The sequence below is a fragment of the Chanodichthys erythropterus genome, chromosome 3, assembly GCF_024489055.1.
Source record: "Chanodichthys erythropterus isolate Z2021 chromosome 3, ASM2448905v1, whole genome shotgun sequence".
NCBI lineage: Eukaryota > Metazoa > Chordata > Actinopteri > Cypriniformes > Xenocyprididae > Chanodichthys > Chanodichthys erythropterus.
Genome location: NC_090223.1, coordinates 18,129,912 through 18,146,996, shown reverse-complemented (window position 1 = coordinate 18,146,996; position 17,085 = coordinate 18,129,912). Strand labels below are relative to the sequence as shown.

The following is a 17,085-nucleotide window of genomic DNA, read 5'->3' as shown; positions in this document are numbered from 1 at the left end:
TATATATATATATATATATATATATATATATATATATATATATATATATATATATATATAAATCTGATTTCATAAATGAAAATCCTGGAGAAAAAAAATGACAAGAATTACAGCATTTATTGTTTTACCCTCATAAAAAAAAATCAAATGCAATATTTCATCTATATATATTGTATGTAAATTGTAGACCCTGCTGAAGCACTATGAATTATGTTTAATGTAGTAGTGTGTGTGTGTGTGTGTGTGTGTGTGATGATCAGAGCTGCTGTCAGATGAGTGTGTGTGTGAGAGAGACGGTATTCTCCTCCCACTTTCTCTTCTCTCTCTCTCTCTCTCGCTCCATCACTCTCACTGGTGTTCCTCATCTGTAGCCCGTGGATCGCTGGAGCCGTATGTGTGTTGTGTTGTTGAGGAGCGCGTGCTGATCGCTCAGGATCCTGCGCGTCTGTGAGTATTCACAGCCCTTCAGAGAGTTTCTGTGCAGTAGGGTTCTTAATGTGCATCTCTATTCTATTCTATTCTATTCTATTCTATTCTATTCTATTCTATTCTATTCTATTCTATTCTATTCTATTCTATTCCAGTACATTCCATTCTATTCTGCTTTGTTTATGTTTCCATTAATGGTCACTGTTTGTGATGTTTTTTGGTATTGATGGTAATGTTTAGGAAAGCGTTTACTTTATATGTGTGTGTGTGTGTGTGTGTGTGTGTGTGTGTAACAAAGTAACAAAATAAAATAAAATATGCATTGCAAACAAATGTAACAATATATATATATATATATATATATATATATATAGTGTGTGTGTGTTGTGGTCATTAGTTGGACTCTTGAGATTTCAGTAGTGTCTCTTTTTCAGAACAACATATGTTAATTCATTCTGCTGTTTGTTTGTTTGCCCTTGTTGTTTCAGGCACGTAACTGAAGATTCATTACAGGCTTTTCTCTGTGACTCACTGAATGAGTTTATGATTCATAGTTTGGTTTGATGCTGATGTCTTTGATTAGTGGTGCTTGTTGCATCGAGACACGCTAATAGTATTGCTCATGAAGGTGTTAGTGATTTGTAAAACAAACTTAAGCAGTAAATGTCAGTGTGTAACTCGCCCTCGTTGAGGATAGGTGTGTTTTCACTTCACTAAAGCGTCTGAAGTCATTCTCATTGCTCAGTTTGTCAGGCTGAAAGAGGAGTTAACCCTTTAAATGCAAGTAATGAATATTATTCAAGCTGCCTTAATCAGTGAGATGGAGCTGATCTGGGATCTGTGTGGTTCATTTTGGATATCTTGCCTGGAGCTCATTATATTATAATTTATTTTTATTTATTTTTAATTTTGTTATAAAATTGATTGCACGAGTTTTCCAAAATGTTTCACTGTATTTGTTTTCTTCTTCTGGTTAAATAGGAACTTTTGGTTCAACAAAATGTTTATTAAATGTGATTTTGTGTATAATTCATTCATTTATTTAAGGTTGAAACTCCTGAAGCTTTTTTAAAAGTCAGTGGCTTATTGTAGTTCACAATACAATAAAAATGCAATATCTATATAATATCTATAATATTATATATATAATATAATATCTATATATAATATCTATAATTATTATAATTATTATTATAATTAATATCTATAATTTATTTTTGTATTTATAAAGACAACCCATTGGCAAAATTTGTTTGTAATGCATATTTTATTTTAGTTTAGTTTAGTTTAGTTTAGTTTAGTTTAGTTTAGTTTAGTTTAGTTTAGTAAAATGTGACCTGTAGATATTTTAATGAGATTCACATTCTATTTTATTAAAGGTATAATAAAAATAAATATATATAACACTATATATATATATATATATATATATATATATGTATGTGTGTGTGTGTGTGTGTGTGTGTGTGTGTGCTAAATAAAATAAAATAAATCAAAATAAAAAACAAAATAACACTAAATAAAATTAAAAATATGCATTACAAACTAATTTTGCATTAAAAAAATATATATACATGCTAAATAAATTAAATAAATGAATAAAATCAAACAAAATAAAAATAACATAAAATAACAAAGTAACAAAATAAAATAAAATATGCATTGCAAACAAATGTAACATATATATATATATATACATTATTTAGTGTTATTTTGTTTTTTATTTTGATTTATTTTATTTTATTTAGCACACACACACACACACACACACACATATATATATATATATATATATATATATATATATATATATATATATATATATATATATATATATATATAATGCAAAAGTAGTTTGTAATGCATATTTTTTATTTTGTTATTTTATTTTTAGTGTTGTGAAATGTGCCCCTTACATTTTTAATATTCATATTTAAGATTTCACTTAAAAAAAAAAAAATCAAGTGTTTTCACATTCCCTTGTATTAAACACGTATTTTAAGTGCTTAGTAAGTACAGTGTTTCTGATGTTTCCAGTATGGAGGTGTTGTAGTTCCCTCAGCACTTGTGTGTCAGTGATTTCTCTGTGAACACAACCACAGATGTCGTTTTGTCATGTTGTAACATTTGGGCTTTGACTAAACCGCTGCTGTACTCTTCACATACGCTCCTGTGAGGTGTTGTTGATGATGCAACAGCCCTTCAGAATTTGGAGAGTAAAGCAGGATGCAAAAGAAAGGTACACGATACTAGTCACAGGAGCTTAAACCCCCTGAGCCGCTGTACGCCGCTAAATCTACTCCACTTTCATTTGTCTGAGAGGAGCGCGCGGGAGAGAGAGAGAGAGCGTTTGGAGTGATGCGGAGGGAATGGCGTGGGTGTAGCGGGGAAGATAACTGTCATCGCAGCGCATGCCGCTCGCCTCTACACAGTTTTGTGACAGTAAGTGTCAGTTTTTAGGGAGGAAAGTGTACAGGCTGTTCCCGTCTCAGACGTGTGTGGTCCCATCACTGTCTTATGAAATCTGGAAGGCTGTTCAGCTCTAAATCAAACGCTTGTGTTCAAGGAAACAATGTGAGGCTCGCTGTGAGCATGAAGGTCACGGCAATCCAAACATGGCTGCATCCCAAATCACATACTTCTACTATACAGTGAAAGCATGTACTTCAGTTGTAATGAAATACTTTTTACAACATGTTCAAGCATAGGCACTAGAAACTAGGCTGTTTCTCTGACTTTAAATGATCAGTATTGACTTCTTAAAACATGTTTCTGGTCTTAATGTGAAATCATCAGTCCATGTTCTTCTAAATTAAGTTTTGTCTTTGTAATTTTACATCAAAAAGCTGACGTTATTAGCAGTGCTGGGGGTAACGCATTACAAGTCACTTGAGTTATGTAATCAGATTACTTTTTCAAGTAACTAGTAAAGTAACACATTTCTTTTTCAATTTACAACAAAATATCTGAGTTACTTTTTCACATTTACTGACGGACAGCTCTCATGTCCCCACGTTGAGAGAAATAAAGGTCGGAGGTGTCGTGTGCGCCGTGTGAACATGGCAGTTATTGTAGAGTTCTACACTAAATATGAACATGCATTTACTCATCTCACTTGCACAAAAACATTCATTATTCCTCAAAATGGTTAAAAACTGTGAAATGCAATCTCAGAATTTTATGCAAACCTGTAATAATTAACTATATTAAATTACACAAATATACTTTATGTATTTAATCTCACTTTATTAACCAATGTCTTTACTGCTGACCTTCGGCGATCTAATTCAACCATACTAATAAGAAAAAATTACTTTAGATTAGATTTAGAAATAAGAGTGTTGAACTTCCTTCTCCTGTATCCTATTCTTCTGTAATTCAGAATGGCAGCAAAGCTGAAAGGTCTGTTTGAGCTGCACCCTCTACTGTACAGGCATAATTATGAATTTCCTTCAGCCTGAGGCTTATTCATTACACTTTTGGTGTGAAAGTGCCTTAACATTTGCCAAAAAGTAGAATTTTTTGTTGTTATTAAAAAAACAAACAAGCAAGCCGAGCCCAGGTGAAAAAAAGTAACGCAAAAATAACAACCAGTGGGTGGGGCTAAGGTTGATCAATGATGAAATAGGCGTTGATTTCTGCATGCATGATGTTCATTTTTGTCAGAATACATGCATGCATGATAGTTAATATTAGTCTAAATTACATGCATTCATGATGAGTAAAATTAATCCAAATGAGTGCATGCATGAAGGATAATATTAGTTCAAATGCATGCATGCATGAAGGGAAATATTGGTGTAAATGCAATGCATGCTGAATGGGGCTGTGCTCATTTCCCCCCTGAATACAACATAAGATCATCTGTGATTTTGGATTCATCCTGTGTTCTCTGTGTATTGAGTGTAATTCCTATTAATAATCCCACAAGAGTAGCATTAGTGTTAGTGAAGTGTACATACGAGTAACATTAAGGAAGTAATTTTGCAATTTATGTATCGCATGAACCTGGCTGCAATATTCTCAGTTAATTTTGAAAGCTTTAAAGCTGAAAGCGCTCCTTGTACGTGAATTTCAACTACTAAAAACACACAGGCATCTTAGAGTTAGCTCTACTGACTAGCATGTAAACGCACTCTCTTAACGACTCCGACGGGCCGTTAATCACATGTAGGTGCCAAATGGCATGTGCTCAAGGAGAGCTCATAAAGATAAAGATCACATTTGTGTGTGTGCATACAGTGCTGACGGGGAAGTGTGCAGGAAACGTGCTGGACGTCTGGCGGCCGGAATCAATTTGTGTGAAGTGCTGCTGGCTCAGGTATTGCTTTCGCGATATGATCTTGGATGTCCATATTTTAGAGGTCACATCAGAGAAAGAAGACAACGACAATAAAAACCCCTGACCCCTGGCTATTTTCTACATGTGTACTGGAAAAACGATCCTACTGCAAAGGATTGTAGGACATGATAGAGGCATGTTTGTTTTAATTAAATGGTTAATTCACCCAAAAATTATGTCATTATTTACTCACCCTCAATCCATCTTAGGTGTATAAGACTATCTTCTTTCAGATGAACACAATCGGACATATTTAAACACATCCTGGCTTTTCCAAGCTTTATAAAGGAAGTGAAGGGGGCTCAGGATTTTGAAGCCTCAAAAAAATCATCCATCCATCATAAAATTAATCCATACAGCTCCAGGGGGTTAATAAAGGCCTTCTGAAGTGATGGGTTTTTATATATACACGCTGCCCTCCAAAAGTTTGGAAACACCCTAGAAAAGTGGGGTTTTGGACAAAATTGGCATGAATCGTTTTTAATTTGTGATAATTTTGCACTGATAAGGGACAACACAAACTACGAAAACATATTTTATTACATAAACAGTTTATACATTGAAAAAAATAAAATTTCCGATCATCAAAATATCCACTATTAGCAGCTTTCTGATCCTGGCATCAAAGAAGATGCTTAATTCCGTTTTGAATGACACCGTCGATTTTATAAAGTCGCGGCCATTGAATGCACATCTGTTTCGGAGATTATGTGATGGCATGGGATCTGAACACACCGAACTCCTTTTACACACTGAAGTCCGCTGGCTTTCGAGAGGCAAAGTACTGAATAGGCTGTTCGAGCTGCGAAATGAGGTGTGTTGCTTTTTGTCAGACAATGCATCCCCTCTTTCCTCTTTCTAAACTTAATTGGCAATCAATTGTTGAAACTATTAAGGTGTGCTGACCCAAAAAATCTTTTACAAACCAGTAACCAGGCATCACAGCTGGCAAAGCTTTGACATGTGTATATTTCCATTATTATGTAATCAAAATGAAATGATTATTGCTGGTCTTCAATGATAATGTCAAGTTACTTCAATGTATTTGCACCAAAAAATGATAAGGATTTATGCTGATATCGTCCAAAACCACACTTTGCCAGGGGTGTTTCCAAACTTTTGGAGGGCAGTGTGTGTAATATATATATATATGAAGAGTTTGGTTCCAAAACGCAATAACTTCATTTTGATTAATTTGAGTAAAAAGGTGTTTTCTTTACCAAGAAAGTGGCAAGATGAAAACCACTATTTTCTGTTTCAAACTTTCAAATAGCATGTTTTGGTTATAAAAAAAAATAAAATTAAAATCTACATTTTGATTTTAAAAATTTTATTATAAAAACGTATTATTTTTTTCCCAAAATGCAATAAATCCATGACACTTTTTTATTTTCAAAATGCAATTAATCCATCAATATAAAAGTTATTTTTCAAATGTTTTTCAAAGTTGATTCATATACATGACAGAGTTTAAACTTTGCCAATATTTATCTTATAAAAATACAAAAAATACATTCAGCCGTCACTCCCAAAATGAATCTTGTTAATGTTATAAATTATTTGTCATTACCGATTAAAGAGTATCTGGCACCACCGCACGGTTAAATAAACACATTTGCCGAGTACATTGGTATTAAAAAGGGCTTTTAAAAAAAGCCTTCAATGTTTACAGTGGGTGGAATGGTGCGCTGTGATTGGTTGAGCGGATATATTGCGTTCTGCAGAGAAAGGAGACTGGCGTTTGTCGCGTTTTGGAAAGAAAGGGAGAAAACATGACAGAATAACATGACGGATATCGCATTTGGCGTAAAATTAATAAATGACATTTCAATACCGACCAGATACAATACTGATTTTGGCGAAAACTCAATTTTTGTTTGAAAATGGCGTTTATCGCGTTTTGGAACCAAACTCTTCATATATATATATATATATATATATATATATATATATATATATATATATATATATATATATATATATATATATATATATATATATATATATATGAAATCCATATTTAACACTTTATAAAGTAAAATAACTAGCTTCTGGCAGACGATTGTACACATACTGGACAAGTCGACTGTTGTATGACGCAGGATGTAGAGTATCGTAAGCTTAGACGCCTCTCGCGGTTCAGACAAATAGAGCTGTGCAACAAACTCAAGCTGCTCTTCTCTTATATCAAAAACCTCCGACATTTCTCTTTTAAATTCTCGTTTTTAGACTTCTAATTCGTGACCGGTGTTTCGTTTTGCTCTATCTTCTCCGCTTCTGTGTTCGTCATTACGTCATGCGTCAGGTCAGGGTTTAATTCTCCGCCACAAATCGACACGTACGGCCGGAAGCTTGTTACTATAGTTAATAAAGTTTTAAATATGGATAACACCACCACCCCTTCACTGCCATTATAGAGCTCGGAAGAGCCAGGATATTTTTAAATATATCTTTGATTGTGTTCATCAGATAGATAGATAGATGTCTGTCATCTCGTTCTTCCATTAGTTGTACGTATTGTTCATTCTGAGGTCCGTCTATCTCTCTCTCGACTGTGGAGTGTTGGCGGTGCTTGTAGACTGGCAATAGACAGTCAGAGACACGCAGAAACACACGCTCATGTTTGCGGTGGCAGATTGTCCGGCCATATGTGTGAGTAACAGACAAAACGGAGAGGTGTTGACAGTCAGATCTGGTCGTGATCAGACGTGTTGGTGGGAATTTGAGTGATTTATTTATAAATACTAAAGGCTGGCCAGATCATTCCTCCCGTCAGCTCCTCCATCTGTACAGCCTGCGTTTCATCTCTCTTTTATTATCTCATCCTGTGTTCTTGAGTGGGTTTGAGGCTGTACATTAACACTTCTGTACATCAGAGCAGGACACATCTGGCATGATGATCAATGTTTTCTCTTAAAAGCGCATTTATGATGTTAGTCAAAGTGTTGTTATTACCTTTTTGCATCCTCTCTGACTCAAACAGGTGTTTTTGCTACTGTATTCAAAGGATTCATATGTTTTCTGAAGCTGTGTGTGAATACATAAGTACTTTTACATTTTTAGATGCTGACATTTCGTCCGTATTGTATTTTTCAGTGTATATCCAAGCATACTGATTTATAATGGGGGTTTGAGTTTATAAAGTGGCTCAGATAAAGAGTGTGTGTTTTCTGAGCATACAATAAAGCAAACTAACTTAACCTCATTTCATTCCAAACCTTTTAAATGTTTTAAGGACTAGCCACTCTTTCAGTGAATAGGTACTGAAGCTGAATGCAAACCCACCATGAAATGGTCACGAACCTTTTGTTATGATACTTTCATGATGCTTTTGCATCCTATTTGAAGCTTGAAAGCTCCAGTTATCATTGCAATTGCAAGGTAAAGTCATACAGGTTTGAATTGACATGAGGGTGAGTAAATGATGACAGAAGTCTCTCTCCTACACTTTTTCTGATAACACGCTCTCATTGCTGTGTTTTCATGCCACAGTAATGAAGACCCACTGCTAACGGCCTCGTCTGACTGTGTGCGGGTTCTCAGTCACTCTATGAGCGTCTGTATATGAGTGTTTCTCTCCCGCTGGGCGTCTGAGGGGTTTTTCTGAGAGCTTTCTGCCCCCCGTCGACCTCTATTCATTGACAGTGTAATGTTGTCAAACGCTCAGAGTCGATGGGGACATGAACACACGGTCGGTGATTCATTACCGGCATGTTCTCATTTTATTCAGCACTGTCACTCTATTCCTCCTGTGAAACCGGATTACACATTAACCTCGTTTACACCTGTTTCCAGTATGAATCCAGTTTGGAGGCTGAAAATTACATGTTTGGCAGGTGCTCTTGTTCATAAGAGGTTTTATTGTCTTGTTTGTCATTAGTAGAAAGTAAGTTTCGTTCCATCATTCCTGTTCTGTAGTAACTCTGTTACTTTAAATGACACCTACAGTACTCTCTATATATATAATTTTTTCAGTTTAATCGCATTAAAAATATTTTATGCAATTAACACAGCATCTGTTTTCTCCATCATAATTTGGCTAGCGTTGCATTATATGATCACGCTCTTATTCATGCAAATATGAGAACACCCTGTCTGTGAATGTTGTCGTGACCCACACACAACTTGTGTTCACAGAAAGACGTGCACCAGTATCAGGTTCTCTGTTGTTCTTGAACAAACAATAACACAGAATTATGCCAAAATGCCCATTTTGTCAAGAATCCTCATAAGAGCACTCTTAAATGAGTGAAATAACATCTTAAATGAGCTTAAAGAGTTGTGAGGAAATGAGATGCGCGTCATGTTCGGCAGTGGTAGCTCTTAAAGTGACAGTAGCCTAATAAACCAGTTGCTCTGATGTCTGTCGTTAATGTTAATCAATGAACAAAGATAACAAAGAAAATAAATATATATATATATATATATATATTGCAGTAAAATATCCAAAAACCACAAGGCCAGTGTTATATATTTTGTTCACTCAATATCTCAAATGTTTTGATATATTTATAGACAGAAAACTAATTGTTGTTATATAGCTCAACACGTTTAGTCTTATTGTATAAATCTAATTTTCTTGATTTTTTTTTTTTGCGAGCACCACGCTTTACCATGCCTCAGAGAAAAACACTATTTTGTGAAGTAGCTAACATAGCATAATCAGATGCAGCTTTATTTTTAGTAACAGTAATACAGCATTTTCTCAATCATACAATACGTATTAAAATTAATTGCATGTCATTTATCAACACAAGCCATCCAGCATTTAATATGATATTCTAAAATTGTCTTACTGCAGTGTGTAACAGTGTCTCACAGTAACGTTATAACATCATTTTCAACACTCTCAAATGTATCTAATATGAAAAACAGAGCTGTGTTACCTCATACTCATGACCACTGGTGTCTAAAGTATTCACATTCATTACTCAAGTAGAAGTATAGATACTAGGGTTTTTAAACTAGGGTTTAAACATACTTCTGTAGAAGTTGAAGTATCAACTCAAGCTTTTTACTCAAGTAAAAGTGTAAAAGTACTGGTTTCAAAACTACTTAAAGTATTTCAAGTAATGTAGGGGAAAAAATGCCATTAAGGACAAAAGCTTAAACCGCACCACAGGGGCCTATTATTGTGCACTACCCCACCTCCTCAAGAAAACATTTTTCTAACGGCCATAATGACTATAATGTTAGGCTATATTAAAATGTTAATGTTGAAAAATTGGGATGCACTAGGCTACCCGTTTCAGCCGCACATATGCCCATTGAAAATGAATGCATTTTAGTACAATGCAAATACATTAAAGCACCATATATGTGTGCTATTGAGCATTAACCTGTGTTTTGTGTAGTGGAAGATATGATGACTAGTTGCCTATAAGTATTGTAATGGTGCAAAAAGTCAAACTTCAGTTCAGAGGCATGTCATCAATGACCTTTATTGGAATGTAAATGTACATCCAAGCTTAACTGCAGGAATCTGTGAGGGCAATGGACAAGAAAAATGTGGGTAGTTTTGGTGTACCCAGGGCAGGCTTAGTAACAATCAGGGCTTGACATTAACACCCGCCAAATGCGGGTAGTTTTCAGCTGTTTCAGTTCACAACGCTCCGAAAAAAGGCCAACAAACTCGTCTGTTTGTCAAGTTTGTTCGATAGGTGTGAAAACCCTGTTGCCGTTGGTTAGAGTCTGTTTTTACCAGACTGAACATGTTTAATCGGCGTTTGTTTGGTTGTCTGTCTGAGCATCCAACAAACGGCAACAAACTCTGACGTAATCTGACCTGGCCACGAACCGTTGTCATGACGATGAGGCAAGTCCCCTGCAAAGACTGCTGTTTGATCGCACCTGCTCCTCACACACACACAACAAAGCACTGGAAACAAGACTTGTTCGTTATAAAAAATAAAATACAGTTAAAAAAAAACAAAAAAAACATATAAAAGGTACAATAGTCCGTAGTGCAATCCGTGCCATTCAACAAGAGCACTGCTCTTTACCTTCAGTTTTGTTTTAAATTAATTTGTTTTGGCTTGTTTAGCTACATGTTGTATATGACTATAGGTCACATAAATAAAAAGGTCGCGCAAAAAAAAAAAGTGTAAAAACCGGTGTATACGCTAACTTATTCAAACGTTCTCTCTACCGAACTACCTAGCTTAATTTGCGGAGGACGAAGAGAAAAGCACCCGTTTGATAGCCTAAATGCGCCAGTAGTGGAGAAATAATAACTTATTATTTGCGTACAAACCAATAGGGTGTCAGAATGGTATATGTTTATACTTCTCATCCAACCACAATCAAATTCACTCTATCCGGATGGCACGATTTATCTGGATAGTTTTTTTTTTTGTTGTTGTTTTCAAGCCAGAATGAAATAGGAGTAACGAGGCTATTTTTAAAATGTAAGAAGTAGAAAGTACAGATAATTGCGTGAAAATGTAAGGAGTAGAAGTAAAAAGAAAAATAATTACTCCAGTAAAGTATAGATACCCGAAATTTCTACTTAAGTAAGGTAACAAAGTATTTGTACTTCGCCGGCGACTGTGTCATAATAAAAACAGACTTACATTATAAAAACAAGTGACTTTTACACTTGTTAATCACACAATTTGTAATATTTGCATTGTTTTATGTTTTGTAATATCAATTATTTGCTTATCCAGTTTTTTTTTGTTTTTTTTTAGGAGAAAATGCCTCTTGCCTCCTCGAAGGAAACGTCTGTGATATATATGTACATATGTAAAAAAATGATTATTTTTTATTTTTTTTCCCGAAGTTGTAAATAAAACAAAGATTGTTGGAGTATATTTTACAAAATAATACTATTTCAGTCTTTATACTTTTAACTTTTGCATTTATTTCAATATGTTAATAATTGATTGTGGAATTTACTAGTGATTTCTAAGTGAAAAGTAAATCCTACACCATATGTCAGTATGTAGTAATGTCAGTAAGTATGTATTGAATTAACAATAATGTATATTTATTAATTTACATGAAGAAACAGATATAGAAATACAGAATATTTCTGAATAAATTGCAAGTTTTACATACAAGAATAACAAAAAAAATTACATCTACTCAAAACCAAAATAGAAAATAGCTTGATTTACAGTTCAGCTCTGTTCATTGAGAATCAATTTGTGATTTAAGATATTTAAAACTTTAAAATAAATATTTATCTAGTATATAAAGACATATAAGATGAAGACATAAACATGCACTGCATAGCAGGAACGATCCATCAATCATGTGTTGTGTATCATCTGTAGTGTGTGTGTGTGTGTGTGTGTTTTATGACTGACAGATGGAGGGCGTTAGATTGCACCGAACACATCTGTTGCATTCAGCTAATTCATCTCATTAGCGAGACGTTCGGAGGGGGACTGAGAAACGCGTGCATGTGCGTGTGTGTGTGTGAACCGTGGGTGGCAGATTGCATCGCCCGCTTCCTTCCTGCGTGGGTCACAAGGTCGCCTCGCATCGATTGCGCCGCAACATCCAAATATGAATCTGACAAGGATACACGCTCACATTAAACATGCGTGCGCACATACATGTCACACACACAAATGAACACCCACACACTCACACATATATGAACAGCACCCGTGTTCACTTTTGTTTGTTAATGAGTTCAAATATAGAAGCTCATCAGGTAGTCTTCTGCTGAATAATGGATGAGTTAGATGTCCGAACACACAGATGGTCTTGTGACATGACTGCAACTTCTACCTACATACATGTACAACTGAAATGACATCCTGAAGGAATGTTGAGGGTTTAAGTCAAGCTTCAGTTTGTGGCATAATGTTGTTGATCATGAACTTCATCTCATCTGCAGTTTTCTTTTTTTAAAACGAGCAAAAATCATATTTGCAGCAATGCACTTATAATGCAGCAGTGTTCTGGAGCATTTAAAAGCAAAAATGTGGTGTATGTATATATTAATAATTCATTAAAAATCCATTTAGCATTTGATTTTTAAAGCGTCTAAATTGTCTGTTCTAGCCGGATGAATCACAAATGTCTTCTCCGTGCAAACAGTCCATGTATTTGCTTGTTAGCAGGTGTTAGAGCATTATGTGTTCACATCTGTCTTAATTCATCACTTCAGATGTTTAGTTTTTGTGACCTTGCTTTTGAACACTGAAAAAAAATCTGTGTAGGAAATTGCTGGTAAATCTCACTAATTATAAGGAAAGGTCAAGTAACACATTCAATGAAACGTAGGGCTGGACGACTAATCGAAAAGTAATCGAAACTGATATTCAGAACCTCTAACTGATGTAATTTTCCCATGTCGGTTATTTAGTTTTTTAAATCCTGTTAATACTTCCCCATTAAAAACATACTACAGGGTGAGTAGCACGTGACTCCGCCCCGTCCAGTCAACACGCAGGTGAACGCAGAGACACGCACGAGCGGTGAGCCTTGCGTCTTCACTAAACTGTGTCAGTTGTTTGTGTTTTAAGGTTTGGACATTCAAGCGATTTAGATGATCGGATGTGTATTATTATATCGAGCTACCGCGCTGGCGCAGCTGCATTCTGGCACGAACGCTCATACAAACAGCTGCACAAAACGTGAAGATCGCGTGCATTGAGATGAGCAGAAACTAGTTGTCAGCGCTGGCCTGTGATTTATCACTAAAGTAGATTACAAACTCAACTTATTATAGCATATATTTTTCTACTTTTGAAGGAACTATTTACAACCCACAGCTTCACAATTAATAGAGAGACAGTATGATTGATTCAAACACGCAATCACTCGTACTGGTACTGTGCTTATTTATCTTTATCTGATTTACAACGAGCATAAATCTGTAAGAAATGTTACAAACTATAGATAAAGAAACGGCTGAAAGTGAGCTGTCATGTCAGATCGCTCTTTAAATATCCTGCCTTTATTAGTCAATCATATTTACAGTACAAACCTTGTCAGTGAACTATGAGGGCAAAAAAAAAAAAAAATTAAAAAATTGTTCATTAATCGCAATCGAGGTAAAATGTTCAATTAATCGAGGTTTTAATTTTAGGTCATAATCGTCCAGCCCTTATTAAACATCAAATTTTGAAGTCGAAAGACTAAAAAAGTGTTTTCTTAAATTGACTTCAATTATCTTTTTTCTTTTTTTTTTTTTTTAATTACAACTGTGAAAAAATTTTTTTTATAGTGTCTGTATTTTAGTGTTTATTGTATTATATATGGGTCAGTGATGTGACGGGTCATTTTGTTTTTTTTGTTTTTTGTCCAAAGACCTTAATAATAATACAACACAAAGATATGACATCCAAAGTATGTAGTACAACTAGATCTCTTTTATTGAATCCAAAAGGTTTTAATTATATTTTGCACATATAAAGGTATTTTAAAAATTTTGAAGTGTCAAAAGGTCATTCAGTTTAACCGTCCAAAGGCCAATACAGCCGTTTCATTTGTGATTAAAATATCTTAAAATGTAATAAATATTTTTTATTCTGGCATGATTTTATAACATCACATATTAATATAGTGCAAAATGGTATTAAAATTATGTGTAGAACTCATTGCTTTTATATGAGAAAGAATGTCCGGAATGTTGAATTTCATTGATGTCATTTGGAGTAACCAATATAAAGGGATCATTTTGGATCAAGTTATTCAGGTCAATATCATGTGACAGGATGTGATATCATTCAGACGCCTGCACAGGACCACATGGCCGTGAAGCAAAGTAACTAACTCTCTTTTAACCATATGAAAAATTAATGTTTTCACTTGCTCATACACATGTCCCGAAACATCAGGTCATTCGGTACAACCGCTATAAAACATGGAAAATGTTGGAATATGTAATATGTGACCTGATCCAGCAAAATGAGTCACAGTGACCCAAATTTCAAAATTGAGATTCTGGTATAAATGGAAAGCTGAGACAATAAGCTTTAAAATTATATCCTAGTCAAAGTCATACCTTGAACGGTTTTAAAGATATACCCATTTGAATTATGGTCGTCTGCCCTCTTTTTCCAATTGAAAACCTGAGAAAATCGCTTTTAAAGTTTGTTGCCTGTTTTTTGTTGTTGATATCTTTCAAAATCCATTGCATTTAAAGGGATAAACTATTTATATTACAGCTTAATTTGACCAAAGACATTTATATATATATATATATATATATATATAAATGCTATTAAACCAGGCTGAAGCTCAAATTATTTTAAAGTATTTATTTGAATTAATATTTTATAAGGCACTTTTACAAAGATTTACTAAAATCAGAAAGATTGAACAGAGGTGCTACATTTTTGCTTGAGAGAGGGTGTGTGTGTGTGTGTGTGTGTGTGTGTGTGTGTGTGAGAGAGGCAGAGAGCTAGCCTATGCAATCATATCTTTGTGTAGACTAGTTGACAATAACAGTGTTAAGGGGCTGGCACACCGGACACGAACACGTCTTAAAATTCAAACGCATTGTTTTCTAGGTATTGTTTTCTGGGTGCCGCGGACAGGCACCGAATGTCGCCGCCGGTGTGCGTACACTCATAGGTGCGGTGCGGTACTGTGCTTCGCGCCCGGTGTGCCAGCCCTTTAACAAATTCATAACGGAGATACCAGCGCGCGCTAGTCTGACAGGAGGATGGCTGGACCGATCGCGTGCCTGTCAGTCGAAACGGGGCTTCCCATTGATAAGAATCAGCGTTTATGTCAGTGTGTTTACATTTCTAAGCATTTTGATTGGTTCTATACAACATGTAACACCATATTTGGAGAGCAGAGACGTTTCAGGGGATACCGGGAAATGCTCATAAGTGACGAGAGGAGTTCTATGTCAAATTTAATAGCCATTTAAATACCTTTACTCAATTATCTGGACTACGAAACTTTGGGAGATTATTTTTAAGTCTGTTCTTTGAAATTAGCTTTAAAAAAAATTAATTGATTTTTTTTCATTGTTTTTCCACATTATTGGCCCATATCTTAAAATAGAACGTTGCGATTTCCGACTCATTTCGCCAGAGCGGGTCACATATATTAAAAACTTGTACTAAATATAAAACTAGCTAGCTGATATCAGCCTGTTAGCATTGTTAAAAGATCATCATTCAGTAAAACTGAAATTTTGGTTAAACGAAATGACTTTTTTGGTGACAAATTTTGTCCATCTTATAAAATGACAAAAGCAGTATTAATTGATTATAAAATCCACATAATATCATTGTTAACACTTAATAAAACTTCAAAATGAATTACATCTCCATTAGGGTTTTTTTTTACACTTTTAAAAACCTTATTCGTCAATGACCCATATATGCATGACTGTACATGATTTGTTTCATCACTAATGGATGAGTTATGAGTTATTTCTGGGGTAAAAAGCATCACGAACAAGCATTATTGAGCTAAAATTGAACTGAACCCTAACATTGTTAAATCAAGATAGAAGAACGTGTTCATAGTTTAATTTCATTTCATTGATCTGCAGTGAAGGCACATTCATGGAGGTGTTTTGTAAAACATCAGACAAACTCATTTTTCTGCGTGTTTTAAACCCACCAGTGAGCTCCAGCTGACTGACACAAGTTACTTCTGCACATGAAACACTGTATAACATTGTAAAGTGCCCTAATTATGCTATTTCAAAGGTTTTGAATTTTCATCACCTCTTTTCTCAGTGTCTGAAATGGTTTGATAAAGAATTGATTGGTCTAATCTGCACTGATTGGTCAGATGGGCCAGTTCATGCAGGAAGTGAGACTGTAATTACCGACGACTCGTTTCAGCAGTTCAGAATCAGTTCTTTCTTTTAGGAGACAATAACTTTGTTTGATATGCACTTTGATCTTTGAAACTCTGCAAACTGCTATATTGCACTCTGCATGAAATCCAGCAAAAGTATAATAGAGGCACTTAAAATAAGGATAACATGTCATGGAATTGGAGCTTGTCTCTACATTTTAATTTCTGTTTTTACTGAACGATGAATGTATTTCTGGAGTTTCAGAGCTTGTTCTGTGGTGAAGCACATTTTGTTGAGAGCTTTTTTAGTTTAAGGAACCAGAAAATATTTGACCCGATTCAGTTCAGAGCCGTCTGTCCATCATCACCAGGTCAATCTGAAGGATGTGTGATATTGGTTGTGATTGTCACAGAACAAGAAAACAAGGCAAACACTGAATGCATGGCGCTCAGATGTTATACAGCAGTCATTAAACACACACGCACACACACAGCCAGCGCTTTCTTTTTATAGAGCAAGCTCTCATTAAACATGAATAATTACTCTGTCTGCATGCGTGTTTGTACACGTGAGCATCATCAAAGTC

General features: G+C 35.0%; 1 protein-coding gene across 2 annotated transcripts in view; it reads left to right on the top strand.

Moving 5' to 3' along the window:
* Positions 1-414: 414 nt before the first annotated feature.
* The window catches only part of rbfox3b (RNA binding fox-1 homolog 3b), a 228,621-nt gene continuing 211,950 nt past the window's right edge, over positions 415-17,085 (top strand). For both annotated transcript variants that reach the window (XM_067381224.1, XM_067381223.1), the window contains exon 1: positions 415-447. The gene's annotated coding sequence lies outside the window, so the exon portion shown is untranslated. The remainder of the gene's footprint in view (positions 448-17,085) is intronic.